Genomic DNA, 23328 nt, shown 5'->3' on the forward strand with positions numbered 1-23328 from the left:
TTCTGTTTCTTGACAGAGAAGGCGTGAGAACAAGTTTAAGTGTGTTTTAAAGGATTTGGTCAAGTATTTCATGTTAGTTTTCTTTTCCTTTGTTTGATGTCTGGGTTACAGCATCTAAGTATATCAGACCATCTTTACATTTTTATTTTGACGCAACCCGTGGAGGTTATACCAACTCTTTGTATAAATGCATTGAAGCAGTTTACTTCAAGTGAAGATAAAAAATATGAACCAAGATAAATGTGTAGCCAACATTGATAATCTGGATCTAATTAAAAAAATTGGATTGTTTGTCCCCTCTCGTATAGCCATGAAATCCAAGGAGGAGTGGCTTTATCTATCAGCGATGAAGTCAAAATAAAGACTATAATTAAAAACGTTTAATACGGAATGATTTCACATCATCAACATCTTTTCGCTTGCTGTTTTGTTTTTTTCCAAAGCCTAAGCCGCCACCGGTGAGTCTGATGATGTCTCCGGTGGGTAGCACATGTGCAGGATTATCAGACTCTTCCCAAAGAGGAGATAGTGTTTCTTTCGCTAATTTTCGACATTTTCACCATCTCAGATTTTGCAATGCAATCTGTTCCAGCTCAGGGTCAGAACGAGGGGCCGTGTTACCCAACGAAGAGGCCCTGTGGTTAAAAAAAAATAAACTAGGATTAAAACCTTCGGAGGAAGCCCTTGACCGACAAGTATGGCGCTAATCCAACACGGATATTCCTCACTGTCTTTTGCTTTGTGTTTTTGCGCACAAATCCTTGTTGTTGTTCAGCAACTGACGTCATGGTTCAAGGTCATTCAGATGTCATACATCTGTGGGCTCCAGTGATGGGTTGCAGTAGAGGCAGAGCATAAGCTTGCTATTGGCATCATTTCACATATCGTCAGCAGGGCTGTTTTATTTACTCAATTCTAGACGTTACCAGTCGTCATTGGCACGGTGTGAAATTGTAGGCTTTTTTTTTTTTTTTTACAGGTTTCTTAAAATTATTCCAAAATACATCTGTGTTCAAATATTAGTAACAGGCTGTTTAGCCGTCTTATCACACTATGATGGAATGTAGCCAACACAAATGTTAATCATTCTTTTCTCATGGTAACAGGACAATAAATGACATCAGTAGTTAATGTTTCCAATCCAGTCCTTTTTGGAATTATGGTCTGTCTATGTTAAGATGACTCGAACGCAGTGAGTTTCACTCACACCTGACTCAAGATTATCAATGAACGAGATATGAGGGTTTTGTTCCATTGAAACTGTCGAAAGAAAAAAAAAAAGTCCCGCATAGTTACAAAGACTGGTAAATAATCACAGATATGCTATTACATGACGTTCTTTTGATGACATCACTGAACCTGGGTCAGTCAACCATCTCACTGATTTAAGAGTTCCTGGTGATGAGGTTGTGCTCGGCAAGGAAGGCGACAGGGGACATGTGAGTCATCGCATATTCATGATATCAGAATTAGCAAAGAAAATCGCGCACCTCATCTGTCGACAGTGCCAGAAATGGGAAATACAGTAAAAGATTTTTGTTTTGTTTACGTACACCTGCACACTTAAGTGAGAAAGTGTCTTTAGTTTGCAGACAACTGAGCGGCATCCTTCCATGTTGCACTTAGTGTTCGGTAGTGATGGGCTAATGAAGCTTCATCAAGCACTTGTGACAATTTTTGGTTTAATCATCCTCGAGATGGCACACTTGCTTTAAGGGCGTAGCAGAAATGTACTCAATTTCTATCGCTCTAGAATTTATTATTAAACCAAGAACAACATCTGAAGGAGTCCAAAATATCCCAAGTGCTTTATGAAGCTTCATTTTCCCCATCACTTGATAGGAGTGATTAGATATAACACAAGTGCTCGTCCCTGTTCCGGACAAATCGTTTTTAAACTTTCAAAAATAAATCCCATTGCAACAAGAATGTTTTTAAACGATATCCATGATGGGTTTTTTTTGTAACTAAACAATTTTCCTCAACAGAATCACCCCAGATGCCCTTTTCTGCTATCCTCCATTTTTTTGTATGTACATTCTTCAATTATATAACTGTGCTTTTCATTGCACTGCACATTTCACGACCTTAAAAAAAAAACCCCACTGTTTCCCCGCAATTGATTTTTATTAGCTGGTGTGATTCTGCATTTTTAATCACAGCACACATTTATGAAGTGCAATCTTCCAAGCCGTCTCCATATAAACTTAAACCCCCCAGGTGTCATTTTTCATTTTTGGCAGGATGATGTGTGGATGCTTGTCGACGCATAAGTAATAAATAGAAAATAAAATGGAGATTCTTTTTTTTCTTTTACCAAGCCGTTGATCGTGCAGCGTGACCAAACAGTCCGTTAATGTGTTTATTCCTTTTTTTTTTTTTTTGCTTCCCCCTAACTCATCGCCCTCTGACTCAAGTATCACTGGAAACGCATTCACGCTAAGATTTGCTCACGCTTCACAAACCTGATTACTTGGCATGACAACACAATCTATGTTACTGAATACAACGAGAGCACTACAGAAACTAAAGACACGCGTACGGGATTTGTTTGCTTTTCCAGCAGTTTTCCAATCCATAAGCGCCGTTTACAGTGGAGCAAAGCACATGAAGCATCAAGCCAATACCGCAAACTACTATAATACTAATGATAGAGTATCGGGTATTACGGCAACCCGAAGTAAATGATTTGCTCTGGTTCTCTGCAAATGCAAATGTTCTGATAATACTTAATTACTTCCATCAATATGGGCACAGTGACTAACTTTTTTTAAAGTAGCGCTGCGAACATACAGAACAAAATATCCTCCACGTCGCGGACACGTCGGAGAACAACATGGAGAAATCATCATAGAAAAGAAAAATGAGGAGGAGGATAGACTGGCAGGGAATGAGAGGAGTAATAAAACAGAAGTTCAGACGTAAGCATTGAAAACAAATGTCTTGAACATATTTCATTTTTGGAAGACTTGACTACACCATATCAAAAAGTAACAACGCTATTACCGCACGTGGTTGAAAGTGTTTTTTTTTTTTAAATGCGACGGTGCATCTGGCACGGCGAGCCGGTCTGTTATCTCATTGCAATAAAGGCCAATTATCTCAGCTACTGCATGCAGCTGGAGGGCAATGGTGATAAAAATGCACGAGGCGGGGTAAACACCAGATAAGGTTTCGAGCTATGGGCGCCTTCGGACAAAAGGTGTGCAGAAAGGACAGGAAATGCAAGTAGAGTCAAGGACAAGAAGAGGAGGAGGGGAAGGAAGTACTTGGCCATTAGTCGGGAGCAAGGTGTTGTGTAACCTTGGCACGAAATCATCTATGAATCAGCTGTTTTTCTTTCAGGCTTGGATAGTCGTCGTGATATATTTATATCTTTTTTTGTTTCGCAATAACACGTTGATGCAAACTGCAACGATTTAGTTGGTGGAAATTCTGCATGATAACGTCATTGTCACGAGAAACTTTCATGCGATTCCCAGAGAGGTTGCGAGGATGACGAGAGAGTGGCGAAACCCCTGCGGGATGCTGGGTTAACCACTAACAACCAGAGGCCTTGCGATGCCAACCATGCTGCGCTCGAAATGGCCACTTCACTAGCACAATGACAGACTTCTGGTGCCAGAAGAGAGGCCAGCTCATGCTGAATTACCGCCGATATTCACTGTTCACACACACGCACACAAGGCACAGTTGAAGCGGCAGAAAATGGAATAGAGTTGTAAGGCACAAAACCCACGGAAATGAACAAAAAAAATGGGGGGAGGAAAATAGCAAAAAAAAAAAAAAAAAAGCACTTTTATGTTTGTACTTTTGCGTAATGTTTGTCACTGGGTTGGCACCCTGAAAAGCGTTTCCACCACAAAAGGCAGAGAGCAAACAGATAATTGCCTGAGATTTCCAGGGAGCACCCAAAGTCTCATTAAAACTGATTAACAAAGTGTTATTTGATTTAAAGCGATGATTACTGTTTTGGTCTTCATTCAAATGCTTCAAAAATATACTTAATTGATTCATGATTGTCTCAAGTGCGCTCCTTCCCTCGTGTAATGAAGTGTTCCATCTTACTGAGGAGGGAGATAGCAAAACAAAATTGTTGATGAGGGACTAATGACGATCTATGTTAACTGTTGATTAATGTTCTCATCAGTTATGGTAAAATAATTGAGATTCTGTACTAATCTGGTCGTCGGGCTTTGTATGTGTTATTGTCTCATTACCATATTTTACGAACTGTAAGCCACTACTTTTTTCCTAGATTTTGATACATGCGGCTAATACGACGGTGCGCTCTATTGTTCAGAAAATACGCAAAATAAATCTTGATTTTTTTTTTTTCATTTATTTATTTATTTTTCTCTTGGGTGTATTCTGTTTTAATTAGCAAAGAAGTTGCCGTGTTAAAAGGCACTGTTTGAACAATTTGTTTATATACCTTTGTGCTTTCATAGTACAAAATTGTTCTGTACATCATTGTCAACATAAAAAAACTGCGGCTTATAGCCTGGTGCGACCATATATATATATAAATATATAAATATATATATGTATAAATATAAATGTAATATAATATGAGTCCGGAAATTACGGTAGCTTGTGTGTTTAATATTAGCGTAATGTGACCGAGAAAATTTGCATCTTGACATGCGTTAATTGCAAGTTTGTTTCTTTTTCCATCCGTGTGGCCAAAGTGGCCCGCGGCCCATTACCGGTCCACAGCCCAGACATTGGGGACCACTGCTGCAAAGTGTTGTTTTTTTTTAATTAGATTTTTCCATATTTAAAACAAGCAACAAAAAAAATGTCGAAGTTTTTAGTGGGCTAGAAGGAATTAATGGGATTTCCACGGTACTTAACCAATGGGGTTCATTTGACCAGATGATGCCTTGAGGGACAGAAATCTCCAGGTTTACCCTTATTTCTGGCAAAACGTTCTATCAAAACATACCTAAAAAAAAGGCAGCGAACATTCATCATTTTCCAATTTCTGTCACTTTCACCCAGCTTGTCTTGTAGCTCTCTGGAGGGGAACATTCGAGAGAGAAATTGTTGCCACGCATTGGGAAAAGGCAACTTTGTTTCAGGCAAATCAACTTTATACTAAATGACAAGATGTTCCACCGACAGTCGTGCTCCCTGCCAGGGTGTGTGGGTGAACTTGAGCTAGCATAACAATAAAAAAGATTGTTGTGTTTGTTTGGACGACCTGTCCAAATCTGACACTCCCCTACGGCGCAAATGCCCAGCTTTGTCAGCCCAATAATGGCACCTAATTTGCTTGAAGTCAAGAGAAATCAGCGTTCCCACGTAAGCATCCTGTCAAATATTTCAGGCTTTTCCGTCCATTAACCCTGAGACTTGTGGTGATTTCTCAGAGACGGGGGTGACATGCAGGAACTGCAGGGAAATGTCTGAGGTGCTTTGACAGCTTTTCTAGCTCTACGTAGTGGACAGTTTGGAGTCGGCGTGTAGGAGTGATGAACAAAGAACCCGAGACTAAAAGATACCGGCGAATACTGCACGAAAACCGGCTCAAGCGTCTTGCTAATTAGCTTACTGCCTCCTCTTCCCCTTGTGTCTGTTATTCCACATGGCTATGTCAGCTGCGAGAATCTGGCGAGGCAGCAAGTGGAGCGGGACTTTCCCAGAAACATTAGCCTCTCTAAGGACAAGGTGAGCTTGGTGGCCTGGATGACTATCTGTCTGGCTGCCCGTCTGGGTCCGTCTCACTGTCAGTCCGACGACGTTTGCTTCCAAGCCTCCTGCGCACCTCCGCACTACAAAAGTCATTTTCATCATCAAGATACATGAGATGCCTCGCCAGAGTTTTCTGTGAAAGAGGGCAATTAGCGTGAGGATGAAGATGATTGCCTCCGGACAGAAACGTTCCGTTTGTTTTCCTCTGTTCCCACAAGTCAAACAATGGCCCCTAAGTCATTGCCAGCTCGGCCCGTCGCAAACATGCCAGTCCAGATGATTGCCAATTTCTCAAAGGATTGAAGGGTTAATAAACCGAGTAAGTGTCCAACTTGCCTAAGAGTTCGAAGAAAAAACTTTGACGGCTTTATCCAGGAAGATGTCTGCTGGGACATTTTGTGGCCTTTTGTCAGTCTTTCTTCCTGCGCCCGTTAGCAGATAATATTCCCTAAAAGCAAAGTTGCTCCATAGAATTCTCACTTTCCGAAAATCCAAACGGCGCACATGAGTCACCGCAACTCGTCATGACACATCCGTCAAAGACCCTCAAGCTCAGTCACCGAATGGCGCAGACTACTACAACAAATACAAATCAATACCCATCAACCACATTTACAGTCGTGGAAAATTATAAGGACGATATCGAATGATAGATTGGAATAATGTTCTCTAAAGAATAACTAACCAATCTCAACCATGATATAGAAATCATCTCGTCATTGCAACTTGACATTTACTTGTTTAAAATTCTTCTCGAGTTGCCCGGTTCCATGTTTGGAAACTCTCCGGTTTCTTCATCTGTCTTGCTGTTTGGTCAACCCTAAATCGTCCATGTTTCACCAACGTGGCTGCAAATTATTCTGTCACCCTTGAAGCCTCAGTCTCATATTCCAGCACTGAGTCATACTTTTGATGAACATAAGCAGCGTGTCAAAGAACAGCTCAGGTAACAAAAAATATTTTGACTACAAAACGTTTGGTGTTATGATTAGCGAAGTGCATCAGTCAATCTGCAGCTTTCCCTTGACCAGGTTTAATGCCGTAGAACATTTCCAATGGGTCACACCAACTCCCGCGGTGGCGGTTCTTTTAAAGGGCAGCTCCAACCTCAAAAGTAACAGCTGGGCACGAGCATGTAACACTCGCTAGATGCCTTTTGGAAAAGACGGAGAAGAGGCAGCCAGCGTGACTCATTTGATTTGCCATGTTGATATACCAGCAAGCTCTCGGTTTGCTAAATTGCAGCCTTGCTCGCTCTCGCGCCTTCATTATCTTTCACCCCAAAAACACAAAACTCGCTTGATCTCCAAGAACTGATGACTGCTTATGTGACAGCAAAAAGACACTTTTTTTTCCTTCTCGATTTCTCTGTGCCAGGAAGAATGCTTAACTTTGACAGGCCACAGGCAAAGAACCGAGGCGACTGTCAAAACTCGTTCTCCGTGTCTGTCACATCGCAGCATAAAGGGCAAACTTCATGGTTGCTAACAAAATATGCTAACGTTGGCAACTATTTTTGGCATCTTAGCACGAAGATTGTCTGTCCAATTTGTGTATTCACAAAGTTATTTAGTACTGCGCCACGGGGTGGTGCTATTTTTCTTTCCATCATTTGTTTTACATTTAATACAGAGCAGTGATTTCTTTACCACTTTTGCTACTTTTTCTATTGCAACAGCTAGTGAAATTAGCTAGCAAAGGTTAGCGAGGAGCTATTTAGCCTAGTTTGTTAGTTAAGGCTATATTGATTGTTCGCCTCATTTTTGCTCTGCAGAGTTTATATTGATAAATTAATATTAAAAGGCATTTTGGGCTCACTATAATATATTTAATTTTTTCAACAATTTATATTGGCTATTCTAAGCATTTTTAAAGGCTTTTTTTTTTTTTTTTGCTATTTGCGGCAGGGCTTGGTCCCTATCCCCAGTAAATACCCGTTGTTTACTCTACGTTTAAATTAGCATTGGCAATAACATTTTAGCACAACATCTAATGAGATGAGCCACTAAGTATGTACCTGCCAAGACACACACCCATAAACCCACACTCAAGTTAGTCCTGAAGAAATGGTACACTCTGCTCCTGAGGCCACGTCACTAATAGACTTATTTTCTTCACCTTGGAAAATAGAAGAGGGAGCCAAACTTTGCTCTGCACCCTTTTCAACCACACCCACTCGCCCGCTCAATAAAATGGATGTTTATGGGAGAAGATAGTCAATTCTGTCAGGTTGGGGTTGGGACTCACCGTCATTGGAGAAAGATTTATTCTAAAGGTGTTTTCAGTAGAAGACTGTAAACATGAAATAATTCCCAAGTGCAATGAGAAGCTCTTTTTAAAGTACCCTGAAGGAACTTTGGTGTCCCATTTGTCAAGAAGAGTTTCACCCAACGTCCAAGACGTCTTGCTTGAGGCACCTTCTCAGGGCTTGAAAACTACCTCCTCAGAGTTTCCATTTAGCACGTCAAGATGGTTTTTATGGTTGTACTTGTTTTGGAATGCCCATTTCTTGTTATTCTGACTTTAAAGTGGAAGTCAACCTAAAAATATTCTTTTCAATACTGTGCTCTGTGTGCCTTCTCTAGTTTAAACATGGCTTTCGGATTAATATTCCTTTTGTGGAATTTGAGTCAAAATCCACCCATTTTTAGCTATCTCAGCGGCGGCCATTTTGTCATTTCTGTCGACTGAAAATGACATCACAGTTGCTCAGGCATCAGGACACGACCAATCATGGCTCACCTGTTCTCTGAAGCTGAGTTAATGACCAATCATGGCTCACCTGTTTTCTGAAACTGAGCCATGATTTGCCAATCTGAGCCCAGAGCAACTGTGATGTCATTTTCAGTCGACGAATTTGACAGAATGGCCGCCCCATGAGATGGCTGAACACTGGAGGATTTTCCTGCTTAACTCATATTCCACAAATGCAATTTTAATCACACTGCCATGTTTCTATAAATGGAGCTGCATAGAACATAATCTTGCAAAGAAATGTTCTCGGGTTGACTTCCCATTTCAAGTAAAGAGAGCACATTATGCGTCTTAACGTATCTAGTGTGACCCCTATTCCTCCTAGGTTTTTCTTTTAAAAAAAAAAAAAAAAAAAAAAAGTTAATGATTCTTCACTTGACTTTTACTCCTTCCCATACTTTAATTAACTTGGTCCAGATTGCATTTCTGAAGTGGATAATAAGAAACAATATGCCGGAGAAAAATGTTTAAGGGGGATTTATTACAGGATGAAGATAAGAACCGGAAAGGGATAAAGCAGGTGGTCACATTGTTAAGCTCCTTGCATTGAAACATAATGCATCAATTTGACATCAAATTACATTGAATCTTATTAAAACAGACTTCACATAACACCCCCCCCCACATTCTCCTACCTAAGTAGTTTTAGTTTGAAAGTGCAGTAGGGATTATTTATGACACGTTTAGAACAGTGTGCGCATTTAGATTCCGAAGCATAGAATATTGATTTGCGAGTAGGCATTAGAAGTAAAATTAGTGCAGAGTTTTTAAGCAACACAATCTCATTTTTGCAGGTAGGCCGGAGTAGATTGTTTTGTCGGTTGTGTTCAACAACCTAAAGAATACTTGTCCAGGTGTTTCTCGTTGTCTCGTTAATTTTTTTGTATTTAGTTCTGGTCGGTGCATTGCCCTTATTAGTTGTCCCTGTTGATGTTCATATCCACGTCAGTTGTGCTCTCGCCTGGCTCGCATTTGTTTCATTGCTCCTTGTTGTTTTTGTTGATTCCAAATTCCTTGTTTGATTTTTGTTTCATCAATTAAATTCCCATTAAGTTACTCCTGCCTCACTTCCCTGCATTTTGGGTCCTCCCGCTCAACCTAAATCAAAACTTGACAGTCTTGCAGTATGAGGTTGTGCACTGGCAAGGCGCTTGTGGGAGGGGCATAAAGTGTTCTCGGACAATTCACAGCGTGACAAAGCCGACCTCATATTGGAGGGGGGAGAGCTAATCCCGTCGTTTTACGAAGTCCTTCCTCTCCATCCACATCTACCTCATCGACACCTCATCATCTGGCTATTTGCCACAATCTGACAGTAGTTGGACATGTGTCAGACGCTGCACCTGAGATTGTTCAGGCTCCGAATCCCAAAATATACTTTCCTCCTTTTCTTGACATCTCATTAGATTTGTCTTGATTGGAGCGGTGATGGTATTTCAAGGATCCTGCAAAGTATATCAACATTTCTTTTCTTAACCTTCCAGATGACACTCTATATCCTCTGCTTAGTTTTTTCCTCTCGAACTTTCATCCTCTGGTATTTTCCTATATTTCCCTCTTTAAACTGTGTCTGCATAATCTATTTTCCTGTCTTCTCATCCCCGCGTTCCTCTTCTTTCCCCTCTCCCATGGGGTCTCATCTTCTCCACCATATCAACCTTTCATTATACCCTGTGCTTCATCTTACATGCTCAAAGTTAACAAGAGAAATCCACAAAAGTACTGTAGAGGACGCGTGTATTCTTCTTGAATCCCCCATACACCTTGGAGAAAAAAAAATCGATATTTGTTATTGATGGAATGTAGCTGAAACATTTCCTAAGGATCATATCGCTACAGTCTTCTTTCATGAACTGGACTAGTTGATGCCACATAGTTTCCAAACAGGGCAGTCACAAGTGATAAAGTTAGCAAAACCAAGCGTTTTTTTTCGACATATGCCACAGATTGGTGAGATAGTGTGAGAGAGAGAGAGTGTGAGAGAGAGAGAGAGAGTGTGAGAGAGAGAGAGGGGGGAGGGGGAGGGGGAGGGGGAGAGGGAGAGGGAGAGGGAGAGGGAGAGGGAGAGGGAGAATCTTAATTTGTAGTCTCTGTTGTTGTAATGGTACATTCGCCAGAATTCAATGCCGAATGGTTGTGTGTCTCTAAATGTGCCATGTGACCAGCTGCTGACCATTAATCCGCTGCGAACGGCTCCAGTTCCACGTCATTCTGAACAGAATGACCAGCATAGGAAATAAACGTATGGATCTTAGTTTGTCCCGTGCTCTATTTGAATATTTATACCCTCACATTGGTTTGTAGTATAAAGCGCCAACCAGCTAATCATTCACGAGCAGAATTTTAAAATCTGGGCAATGATTGTCAACAACTTCCCAAACTTCAGTCAGTCTTTGCTGATTTATCACATGTGCATGTGATTATTTTCAGAAGGGCCAAATTTGCAATGATTCCATGAAGGTTAAACATTTCATGGCAAAGTCCATCTGGTAAAGAAGGGATTTATCAGCTTCATCAATCTCTTCCAATGACATCAAGACTGTATCATTCTCGTCAACCACTTAACGTGAGGATCCATTTCTTTGAATTTAGTTAATCATATAAAAAAGTTATTAATAATAATAATAATGCCTTTATTAGTCCCACAATGGGGAAATTCGAGATTCAAACCCAGGCCTCCTGGGGAGACTGGGTCCTGAACGCGGCGCCTTAGACCACTCGGCCATCCTGGCAGCCACGAGATTCGAACCCAGGCCTCCTGGGGAGACTGGGTCCGGAACGCGGCGCCTTAGACCACTCGGCCATCCTGGTCTAGTTCAGTTTTGGTGCAGTTGAACCCCCAGGTTCACTGGTGATAAAAATATTATATTATCCAAATAATAATGGCAGAATTAATGCGACCCTTGTTATGATGGACTGATGCAGTAACTCAGTGCCTTGCTGTGTATTTGTTGACCACTCTCCATATATCACCAGATGACGATGGCTTTCAGTAAAAAGGACCCGTCCAAGTTTTCAACAAAAGTTCAGCTAAAACAAACTGTTCCAAGTGTTTCTGGCTTTCAGCAGTTTGGCTCCTAGCACACAGGATTAAACGATGGTCATGGGAATCGAAACAGGGTAGTTGCACAGTGGGGAAGCTCGAAGTGTTAAATACAGTTACGTGGCTATAAATGTGTGTGTGTGTGTGTGTGTGTGTGTTGCAACTGCAAAGGGCAAACCCACAACCAGAAAACAAACTCGACCGAAGAGGATTGCTCGGGATTTGTATTCATTTCCAGTCATTTCATACTTGAGAAAGCATTTAAGTGGAAGGTTGCGATAATTTTGCCGGATCTTTTTTTTTTTTTTTTTTTTGCCATTGCGGCACAGATGGTTCCGCGATGTTGCAACTCAGGCTTAAAAATGACCATAACTGTGGTTTGCGAATCATGTTTGCACAAATGGAAAGATATGATAACCAATTTTTTTTTTTTTCTCGAGACCCTGAGCAACGAGAGTTATTGAATACCCCCCCTCGAACACACGAGACACTATAATTACGCGCAACTATGGTGAGCCCTGTGTGTCCTCACCGTAAGATATTGTTACCCAAAACCTAACCGCAACATTGGGGTATTGAGCGTTTGCTCTTGAACTGGTGGTCATGAGCAATGTGGCTTTCTGTTAATCACACGTTAAAATGTGCTTTTCGGATTTATTAGGGGTTTTAAACTTGAAATGTTGGAGAGCCTTTTTTTTTTTTTTGTTATAAACACTCAAACTTGAATGTCTCTTGGTAACAAACGCAAACTAAAAAAAATGTGTAGAGCCATATTTGTGCGTGTTTATCATCATCTTCTTGGTTCAATAAGGATGACATAATTTAGAAATGTTTTCCATCGTGACTCAAACTGTAAAAAATAAATAAAAGTAAATGCCTGAATCTGCACCTTTTAACCTTATCCACAGTAAAAATTTAATAGCTTCTAAGCAATGCCATGCTTTGCCAGTGGCACAGTGGGTGGGAGAACAGAGAGAAGAAAACACACACAGGAGAAGTTGTGGTCGCCATAATTTAAAGGATAAACATTATAATTTCATAGTTGCAGCCGGTCTCCCCTCCCTTAGTCGATTAAGCGTCTCTATCTATCATTGTAGATCCGGACAGCTCCTCTCGGGCTGACCTTGGTGAAGTTTGTGGTTAGCAGGCCTGCCTCACAGCAAGTTCTGGCTCACTCTCTGGGATTGAGTTTGCATTCTTTTTCCTGAGATCCACTTGATCGTCAAAAAAAAATATGCGTTTTCCACAAAAAACAGGCAAAAGAATCTGCAAAAATATCTGACTACACACATAGAGTCAGGGTAACAAACTTTTAATTGGGTGATTTTCCGTATTACGTTATTTTAAGATTAAATTGAACATTTTCAACATCTTTTTCTAAGTGTGAGAGAGGCTTTTGTGCCATACGTCCCCGACACACACAAAAATTCCACCAGGACTCTACTCCACAACCAAATGTCTGTTGTAGTACCAAAACTGACCTGCGAGAGGCAGCATATCGGAATATACAGAGAAGAAGAAAAAGTAGGCGTTAAACAAAAAAATAGCTGACTCTAAACCTGCCTGGCAACTGCAATTTTTGGTTGTCATTTTACGAATGATTTAGGAGACACGTTATGTAAAAATTCAACGCAAACTGTTTGTTTCGATTAATATTCTTTTGACGCCACTACCAAACAGCGATCGCTACTATCGAAGCGCTTTAACATTTATGATTGTTGCCACGACAGAAGATCAGCGAGGCAACACAACACGTCTAACAATGAACACAAACTTCAATCAATACAAACGCTCCAACGTTTGGCTTTGTGCTTGTAGAAAACAAAAATCTAAAGTCGGGGGGGGGAGAATGTTGTTTTAAGGGTCATTGGTAAGGTCGGCAGGTTGCGCCAGCAGGTAATCAGCTTTTAATGCGAACGCATCCCAGCAGCTGATGGAGCTTCACATACGACCACACACACAATTAGCGCACGATTGGCCGAGTTCTTCCCACAATCAGCATAACACTCCAATCCCCAATCACTATCAATGACCTCGTAATCACCGCACGCTGTTTGCCAGACAGTCCAATGACGGATGGCCAGTGATGTCATCAGGATGTTATCATCTGGTCGGTTAATGACAGGAAGTTTCCTTAAGCAGAGGTCAGGCCTTTTTTTTTTTTTTTTTTTTTGAAATTCACGGGGCTTCACGACTTGCGGCTTTTCCGGACTATTTCTGTACATTTTTCGTTTCTAAGCAAAGCGGCTTTAAAAATCACGTTCTCCTGATTTAGCCCGGTCAAACATCGACAAATATTATCATTGGGTGCAAAGTAATCAGGAGCCCAAATTGCATGTGGGCTACATTTGGGCTATTTAGCGTTCACGCATGACTGGCTGTGTTTTGATTGTGGTGTGAAGTAGAGCATGGAGCTGTGCATCATTAAGGGTTGCACGTACATGCCGTTTGATTTCTGGCATGCGCGTTTACGACTTCAAAATAATTTGCGACGCTGTAAAGTTCATTTGGCCGCACGTTAGCGTTTGTTTGCTCAAACATTTTTCGTTGTCTCCAGTTGTGGTGTGGTTTTTGAGGCGATATTTTGCACTTCATGACCGGCTTTTATTTGCGCGATATTCAACCGTACAACTTGCTTAGTTTGAAATAAGATAATTGATCTGAGTAATGATTTAAATAAAGTTTTGTCATAGCAATGCAAAAACATCTCGGAGATACTCATCTTTGTCTCTCACACACACGCACACGCACGCACATACTCCGACTGTCATTAATCAATGCCAGAGCCCCCCCTCCCTGCTTCTCCTGTCCATCCGTCGCAGCCTTCATCCATCTTTGCCTGCCTTTCTTGTGTCCGTTGCTGTCAAGTGCTCAGTCCTTCATGTTGGACACGATTATGAAGGCGTCACATCTCAAGAGAACTATTAAGAGTGTCTTCAATGGAGGTCGCATATCTGACAAGTATGCTTTGTGGAGATTAACATACAAGACAGCAGCTAGTGGCCTTGCTTTTCAATACATTTTTTCCCGTACTTTCCTCACAGTTTATGCGAATGTATCTTTAACTGTAAGTTAGTACATTATTCTAGTGCTTTATCTTTATTACTTCATTAAAGACATCCAGTAGTTAGACGGGTGAAGGTCATGTGACTAAAGAATGACGTCTATAATAGCTACCATATTGTTCTTGGCCGCCTCAGTAGGACAGTAGCATGGCAGATTTGATAAATGAGCCTTGGTTAATTTGGCATGTTCCTCTTGTTAGCGCAGTGTGTGATATTTTTATCAGCAGTAAGACAAGATGACAGCATGTATGACTGACTAGTCAAACAAGGTATTCTTTAAATCTGCGTAACCAGGGTAACACTGTGCAGAATGACGTAAAAGGCGTCGTTTTACAAGGATGTATTAAAGCCCTTTATTCGAAAATAAACTGCAGTAGAACATCTGACAGGATAAGTGGTATCAAAAATGCTTGGATGGATGTTTCAAAATGTATTCATAAAATAACGACTGTAACCTTCACTTTTCATTTTTATTTTGCAGTCCTGCTAAGCACCCGTGAGTCGTGAGAACAGACTCACCGCGCATAAGGAATAATCCAAAAGAAAGAACCATATTGAATGAACGAGTCATTTGCGTAATTAGCTTAGCGCGACGCAATTAGCTCCCGAGCCATTTATGATGTCACAAGTGCGCCTTAGGGAAAGTTCTGTTGGGAAGCTGTTTCCTTTCACTGTCTTAATATGTGAAGGACAAGTCTTTCTCTCAGCTCCCACACGCACGCACACACAATTTGCAGTGAAGGACTCACTCCATAATGCGCCCCACCCCCACCCGTCATGCCAAGTGTCAATCAAAATGACTAATGAGCATTTGATTACATCACTCGCCCTCTAACATTGAACTTGGGACCTTTTAGGTGGGCGACAGGGAGAGGCAAAGAGGTCCGTGGTTGAGGATGTAAAGATGGAGAGAGATAAAGACACGTGGGAGATAGTTTTCATGCTGAATGAAGAATGAGGGGTGGGGGGTGGGAGAGCAGGAGTAGGAGGGGGGGGGGGGAGTAACGAGCGAGATAATAATGAGGCCACGACATCCCCGCACATGAAGACTTGAGATGAGAGATCTGGTTTCTATTCAACTCTGTTGGGGGCTTCCTGACAGAGGAAAAAGGGGGGGCGGCGGGGGGGTTGTGTCCCTAAATTCCTCTGCCTTCTTCCTCTCATTTTCTTCCCTGCACATCGTCTGTATCTGCATCTTCTCCTAGCAGAAATGGGAACATCGCGATTTCTATCTGTGAGTCATTGCCGGAAAATCGGAGGCCCCGTTCACATGAAACAATGACGGGAACATTTTGAGGCTTTTCTCACCCAGGAAGTCAGAATTCGAGCGATAACCGCTTTCACTCATCTGGGAAATATATTGGCTATGCTGGATAAAAATGTAATGTCAGAGAGTGTTTCCAAAACTTGAAAAATATTCAATTGACGGGCAAAAGCTTGCAGTCAGCATTCCAATGACACCCTGCCTCAAAATTTGCGACATTTGTGGCATTGTGCACATTTTCCGGTGGCCATTTTTTGTAGCCAGTTGAAGATATACCGCACCTGTCATTTGGACTTGACTCTCTCGGGAAAACAGAAGTGCTCACTTTAGATGTTGTGATTATACGAGAGAAAAAGGCCTTTGGTCTATGCAGAACAAAATTGGAGTAGAGTGCATGTTGTTATGTTCAGTATAGAAAATGGATGGAAAAAAAATATCTCTTTTGCACCGATAGCACGATATCACCCATTGTGTACATCTGTGACCGCCTCCTCCGCCCAACTCCCTCACAGTGACTGATAATCCTCTTCGACAACAACATCCCATCAAAGCCTGAGTCATAACCTCAATCTTGGGGCCTCTTGAACCTTTTTTGGGTTCTTGACAGTGTCCTTAGCCAAAAGCTGACCATGTTTTTCTAATTCACGTCTGTTGTAATTGTTCATCGCAGACAGAGCAGGGACGGTAAATCTGTAGTGTATCTAATGGCTTGTCAATGGACGAAGTTGAAGGGAAATAAATGATGATTTCCATATGATAAGGACGGAGAAGGTTCTTATTAAACGGCGTCATGTTGCGCGACCGCATGGTGATAGGTTTAGCTCGGCCGTCCTGCTGTGTTTTATTTTACTGGACTGAATGTTATTTATCTAGTAAAGAGTCCCTCAGCATGTGCTCTTCTTCACACTCGTCTTCTCACATTTGCAGCTGAGAGGCCCTACTAATATTGGGCTACTGTCATTGGCTGGGGCCTCTGGAAAGTACGGCTGGGTGCATGTAGACATTTATCATTTTCTTTTTTTTTTTATTGTTATTACTAATTAATAGCATGTGTATAAGCAATAAAGGCTTATGCAGGCTACATAATGTGAAGGGGGTGGTGTGCGCAGTGGTGGGGGTGACCAAATTGTGTGATGAGCGAGCTTTGTACATGCTATCGTCAAATACTCATTTCGCTAGCTTGTGTGTGTAATATTAGCGTAATAAGACACAGGTAATTAGCAACTTGTATTAAGTGAATCCTTTTTTTTCTGTGAAACCCACCGCACCAAGGTCCACTGCCACAAATCACCTCTCTTCTATCTTTTAGTAAGTGTCACAAAAAGTTCCCCTCAAATAGCCGACAAATTTCCGACATGAAGCAAAATAAGTCGATATTGTCGTCCTGGATAAATAGCTGGCGCTGGTCGAAACTAAATAAAATGTTGGAAAACCTTGTAAAACAATACGGCAAAAGAAACTCTTTATTTCCATAAACAAAATAACATTACATTTTTTTTTTCGTTCCACGTATGCCCATAATCTGAGAAAAGATCACCATCTGCTAAAGATTATTGAGGTTAATACTTTGTAGTCTTTTCTTTGGGAGTTTCGAGCTGCCAGCGAAGGCATAATACAATACATAATCCCACCTAAAAACGCAGGTAATGCAAGACCGACTCGAATCAACAATGGAAAGAACAAAATAAGCAGCGCGAGTGGATTACTTTTGAGTATTTAGTATACGGTATGGGCACTGGAAACATTCATTTCCTGGGGGAGTTTTTGCATGCATGTACCCTTTAAGAATATTTAAGACCTTCTGTACCTGCTCAGTTTTTTTTTCCAACTCCTTGAACATATCTTTTTTTTATGTAAAAAACATTTAATAATTAAAATAAGCTTGCTGGCTTTTCTAAAATCTAAAAATGTTATCTATTTTTGCGTGTGGTTAAAACTTAAAATTATCAACAGTGTGGGGATTTCAAGCTTTGTATCTGCAATTATAGTTACATAAGGATACACATGTTTCTTGTAGCGTCTTGACACTTAAGGTACTGTACTTTCCCAATTGGCGTTTGCCTTTCAGTGGCACACGCTGCTGACTTTCACACAGGCGCCTTTTGGACTTGCCAGCTGTCAAGTTATTCTTGATATTTTATTGCGATTTGTCTCTTTAGCAATCCCGAACAGAGTCGCGGTTCACTCGCCTGACTTCCGAGCTCAGTTCCCACTTGGGATGGTGTGAATGGTTGTCTTTATATGTGCCCCGTGCCATCCTGGCAACCGGTCTGGGGTGTCATCTGCCATTTTCCGGGTGTCATTTGTGATCAACTCTGCCTAAGTGTTGCTTTTTAAAAATTTTTTTTTTATAAATTTTGTTATACTTTCTGAGGGCTTCTTCCGCATGCCCCTATTTTCTTGTGTGCGGTAGTCCAATCATCCCTGGTTTCAAATGTGACACCTAAAAACATGCTCACTCTCTCAAGTAATCATCAGATTTATGTGAATGGTCCAGAAAACAAAGTGGGTCATGTTTTGCAAGTGTTGGGAGTATCGTAACCTAAGTCAAAGGTTTTGAACGTGCAATTCCAAAGGCCATTCCGCATCCAGAGCAGCAAAACATGACTCCCTCATGGCCAGACAGGCTGCTGTTGCTATTACTTTTTGAGCACAGGCACACGTAAGTCAAATTTGTAATGTTATGAGAAGATGTGATATGATGACAGACCACTGCAGAGTGTTCTTTCAATCAGGTCTGTCTGAAGCATTTGTTAGTGCGTGTGTGTGCGTGTGTGCGTGTGTGTGCTTTCTCCCACTCTCCTACTTAAATTTCATTGCTGCGGGACTTGATTCCTCGGCACAAAACACAGACTATTACTTCCTCCCATTCTTCCTGTTGCCTCTGTTCTCTCTTTTTCTCCCTCGATTATCCGTCATCCACCACCTTCATCCTGACACTTTGTCACGTTCTCTTGTTCGATTCCCGAGCCTCTGCAGCATCCGCGTGTGACGTGACGTTCCTCTCCGTCGCAATGAGACGCAGGAGTCAGGCTGGAGGAATGCTTCTGTTTTCCCAGACTGACTATCGATTACTTGAATCGTGGAAATTTATGACGTGCTTGGCGAAGTCTTTGAATGGTTTGGTTGAAAAATAGAATCTAGAAAAAAATTATGATGGATCTCATCTATCAAAAATTCTATCCATAAATCTGCGTCATTTAGTGATTGAACTATCTGCTACATCGCTACATTTATACCCGACAACCATCGGTGTTGCAGTGCAGGTGGTGCGCAGAGGAGCAACACGTCTCCCCCACCGAACCTCTCAACTCAGTCGACAGATAAGCTCCGGTGATGGATCTTAGGTGTCACTGGGCCGAAGCTCGGCCCATCTATCACAGGCCAGCAGCCGTTTCATGTGGCGACTGTGTATATGTGTGAGCGGCTTACGCTTGTGTGTGCAGCGAGACGGATGGTTCACACATTTCAGGGTCCAAAGGTTCTTGGGGGAGCTGTGGCTGGAAAGGGTGCATATCAGTGGGAGGAGAACAGCGAAGAGATAGGCGAAGATGGGGAGCGACACGTTTGAGTGAGACACATGGAGGGGAGGGGCTTATGACTGAAATGTGGATAGAAACAAACAAATCATGAGTGATTTAAAGAAGTCAACCCCAAAATTCTCAAGAATATGTTCTATGCCCACTAGTTTTATTGCGTTTGTGGAAAATGTGTTAAACAGTAAAATCCACCTGCCACTCGGTGGGCAGCCATTTTGTCCCTTCTGTTGACTGAAAATGACGTCACAGTTGCTCAATGCTCAGATAATGCCCAATCTTGGCTCCGTTTCAGAAAACAGGTGAACCGTGATTGATCGTTACTTGAGCCTGAGCAACTCTGATGTCACTTTCAGTCGACGGATGTGACAAAATGGCCGCCCCTGAAGTGGCTAAAAAGGGGGCCGATTTGGCTGCTTAACGCATATTCGACAAATATAATGTTGATTAGAATGCCATTTTTTGACTCGTGATGGCACATAGAACATATTAATTAAAATAATATTTTTGGGTTGACGTCCCCTTCAAAACATCAACATTTGCGGATGTATTACAACAGGACAGTTTTCGACGCCATTTCGAGTCAAATCATCACAGCGTGTGCTGCTTCATAGATTGCAGTGAGTTCATAGCTAATGATGTGCTGAAGCCAAATCTTCCAGTAGATATTTTGCCCCACCCCACCCCATCTCCCCCCTCCCCCACAACACCAACAAAAACAACGCAGCCTTCCATTGTTGTATAACTGCTTTATTTATTTATTTATTTATTGACTCAAGAGTCAACACTGTGTGCTTTTTCATTCTCTCATCTTGTTGGATGGCAGCAGCAAAGCAAATTAAGTCCGTTTCATTAGTGCATTCTGCTTCTTAGCGGCCATTAAAACACCACTTTTTGAATACAAAAAACAGTTTTTCTCAGAACCGCAATCAGCGCTCAATCACATTTTCCTTTACTATTGTTAACAAACACACCTTGTTGCATCACGCTTGCGTTGCAAGCTTGGCCTTTGCTTAATTTTTCCAGAGCTGTTATTAACCATCCTCACTTTCCTTGTGTATGGAACCGGGGAACAAATATTTTTATCCAAGTCGAAACGTTACATAATTAGTCGCTAACAATGCTAGCGCAGTAGCAAAGTGCTAATCCCTGTAAATATTTTCATGAGGTACTTCAGTGTGCCTTCGTGGGCTTCACATTTACATTCTCATGCTGCTGCGCAAACGACCGGCAGATGAAATAATAATTGTAATTGTATGAACACCTGTCCAATTGTTCAGATGTCAGCCAGGATGCATGTTAATATCAAAAGCCACCATAGAACCCATCAAGTTCTTCCTCCTTGCCATCCTGCTCTCACTGCCGAGTATTTAGCATTTGAAAAGACCACCCGTGAGTTCAGGAGGGCTTTTTTTTTCAGCGAGGGCTTGCTTTAGAATATTAATTGTCTTTCTGCCCTTCTCCCACTTTTTTTTTTTTCCCTAGGAAAAGTGCCCACGTTAAAACTGGCGGCTCCTTTCATTGAGCCCCTGATTTGCATAAAGGAACTGAAGTCGATGTGAGGGAGAGACAAAAAAGAAGGTAGGCATTTGCATACACGCACTAACCAAAATGAATTCAATATTAAGTCCAATAGTTTGCTTATGTGAAATATTCAAATCTGCGCAGTGTTCATATACAATTATCAGCCACTTTATTAGGCACATCTGCACAATTCAATGAGATCCAATTAACTCATTTAATGCCAGACGTTTTCACTAGAGGAAACCCCTCAATACCAGCGTTTTTCTGGATTTTGACTGATTTTTCATGGCCAACAGAAAATTGTGTTCTAATGCTATAAAAACACGGCGCTATGTGGCAAAAAAACAAAAAAAAATTCTAAGACGTGTAAATACGTCTTTGGGAGGCGGGCGCTACGTTTTTGGAAAGGTATATGTATGTTTTATAGATTGAATGAGTTAAGAATGCGTCAAGCAATACGGAGCATTTTTTTTTTTTTTTAAAGATAGAATGTTGTCATCAAATACCGTCTTACGACTTAATCGTTCAAACTTTTCCTGAATAACTTATACTAAATGTGTAATGAGTGATTTCCAGCTTGTGCTTAATTGTCCTTACGAAACGTAATATTGAGTAGACGTGCAGATTTTAACCTGTCATCAACTTCATTGCAAATGTGTTTTTCAAATTAAGACGCGTATTTTGATTGGGATTTGGAAGGAGATTTCACCACCTGGCCCGCAGCCAGTTGGCTCTCACTTCGACTGCTTCTTTGAGTTTTCATTCAATATTCACAAACCTGCAGCTTCCGTTTTACTCGTGATCCACAACATGAACTGGTCATTGCAAGATTCACAACTAACCAACAACTGGCAATGATGCTTGACTTCTTCACATGCGGTTTTGCGACAATGTATCGCGACCATTTCAGATGCCAGTCGTACGAGAAATAAGATTACAACAAACAATGCAAACATCCCCTGCAAAGTCCTTTTTAGTCCAAATAATGGGGTGCACTATTTATCAGGAGGAACTTGGACTGTGTGTAGATGAATTTGAAACTCTATCTGCATGTCCGGAGATTGAAATAATCAATGAAGTTACGCTGCAGTGCCTCTTGCATAAATGGGCACCGTGTCTCTCATCATGGGAAGAAGCACTTTTGTTCCAAGTCTCATTGCAGGAGCGTACAGATAGGGGGGTGTGTGTGGGGGTGTGTGGGGGTGTGTGTGCGTGTGTGTGTGTGTGTGTGTGCGTACCAATCATGCTCTTCTCCAGCCCCATACTTTATTTTTGGACATTGGATCTTGACATTATTGAGAGTTTTTGCTCCCCCAGCAAGATCTTTGATGTGTTTTGGAGCCCCACAAGGTTCCGTCCCCCTCCCCCTATTCATATATTAAATATTATGTCCTACTGTCAATCTTATTGTCTGTCTAACGTCTGGTACATGGGTTCCCTCGGCCCCACGTTTCATTTAATCTTTTTGACATTTAATTGTATCTGAAGTTTGCTAAATTAAATATCTTTTATATTAAAAAAAACAAAACAAAAAACATACAATGGAAAATGTCGATAGATATATATCGAGATCAGGATTTTAATTTTTACGCTCTATCATTCCCTTTGGGACATTATAGAGTTCTGGAGCCATTTCGAACTCTGATGCTAACCAAAACAGCAGCACGGATCGAGGCATATAATGAATCATTTTATTTTTTTCTGCGTCGTAAATATTTTCAAGTTTATATTTTACATACAAGGACCTGCATTTTATTTCATGAAAAAAATAAATAAATAAATAAATAAAATAAAAGGCATTCTATTCTCTGTGCAAAAATAAAGACCTCCACCAGGATGTAGATTTACAGCAGCTCCCCTTCTGCAGTTGAGTAAATAAACAAGTCATCATCTCTTTTTCAATTTCTGAATTAATATTGATTGGAGCTGACTATTTTCTTGGCCACATTTAAGGAAAAGTAAGGAACCGTTGGGAGCGCTTGAGCAGCGAATTATAATTGATTGGTTCACCTAGGTGCAATATTTCTAATGTAGCCGAGTCAGAGTTCCTAAAACATAATAAACTAGTGCCGTGATGAAGCACATGCACCTTATTATAAGCTTATGTGTTCTCGCTAGGATTTTAAAGTAAAATTAATACGTTAAAAGTCCATTTCTTTCTATCTCATTTACATTATGTCATGTGTATTCGTAGCCTGCATTAGGCTGTCAGCGTTCTGGAGGTAATGCGGTTATCAAAGAAAAAGCTCTTTAGCTTCTTACTGACCTATTTGCAAAATCTCCTTACGGCTGAAAGCACGATCGGAGCACCACACTCTTTTTGCTCCCCTGCTATAAAAATGTAAGTATTGTCAGCATTTTTCTTGCTGCAATAAACAAATCACATTACCCGCCCCTTCCAAAAAGCCTCTTTTGGGCCCCACGGAGGCTCACCGCCTCCTGCCG

The 23328-nt window shown here is 41.3% G+C and overlaps 1 long non-coding RNA gene across 1 annotated transcript in view; it reads left to right on the top strand.

The window, feature by feature from the left end:
* The window catches only part of LOC148317241 (uncharacterized), a 57096-nt gene that overhangs the window by 24079 nt on the left and 9689 nt on the right, over positions 1-23328 (top strand). The window contains exon 2 of the long non-coding RNA XR_015839988.1: positions 20845-20940. This is a non-coding gene — a long non-coding RNA (uncharacterized LOC148317241). The remainder of the gene's footprint in view (positions 1-20844; positions 20941-23328) is intronic.

This window comes from Idiotropiscis lumnitzeri, chromosome 20, assembly GCF_059441095.1.
Source record: "Idiotropiscis lumnitzeri isolate Australia: NSW breed Sydney's pygmy pipehorse chromosome 20, RoL_Ilum_1.0, whole genome shotgun sequence".
In the NCBI taxonomy this organism is placed as follows: domain Eukaryota; kingdom Metazoa; phylum Chordata; class Actinopteri; order Syngnathiformes; family Syngnathidae; genus Idiotropiscis; species Idiotropiscis lumnitzeri.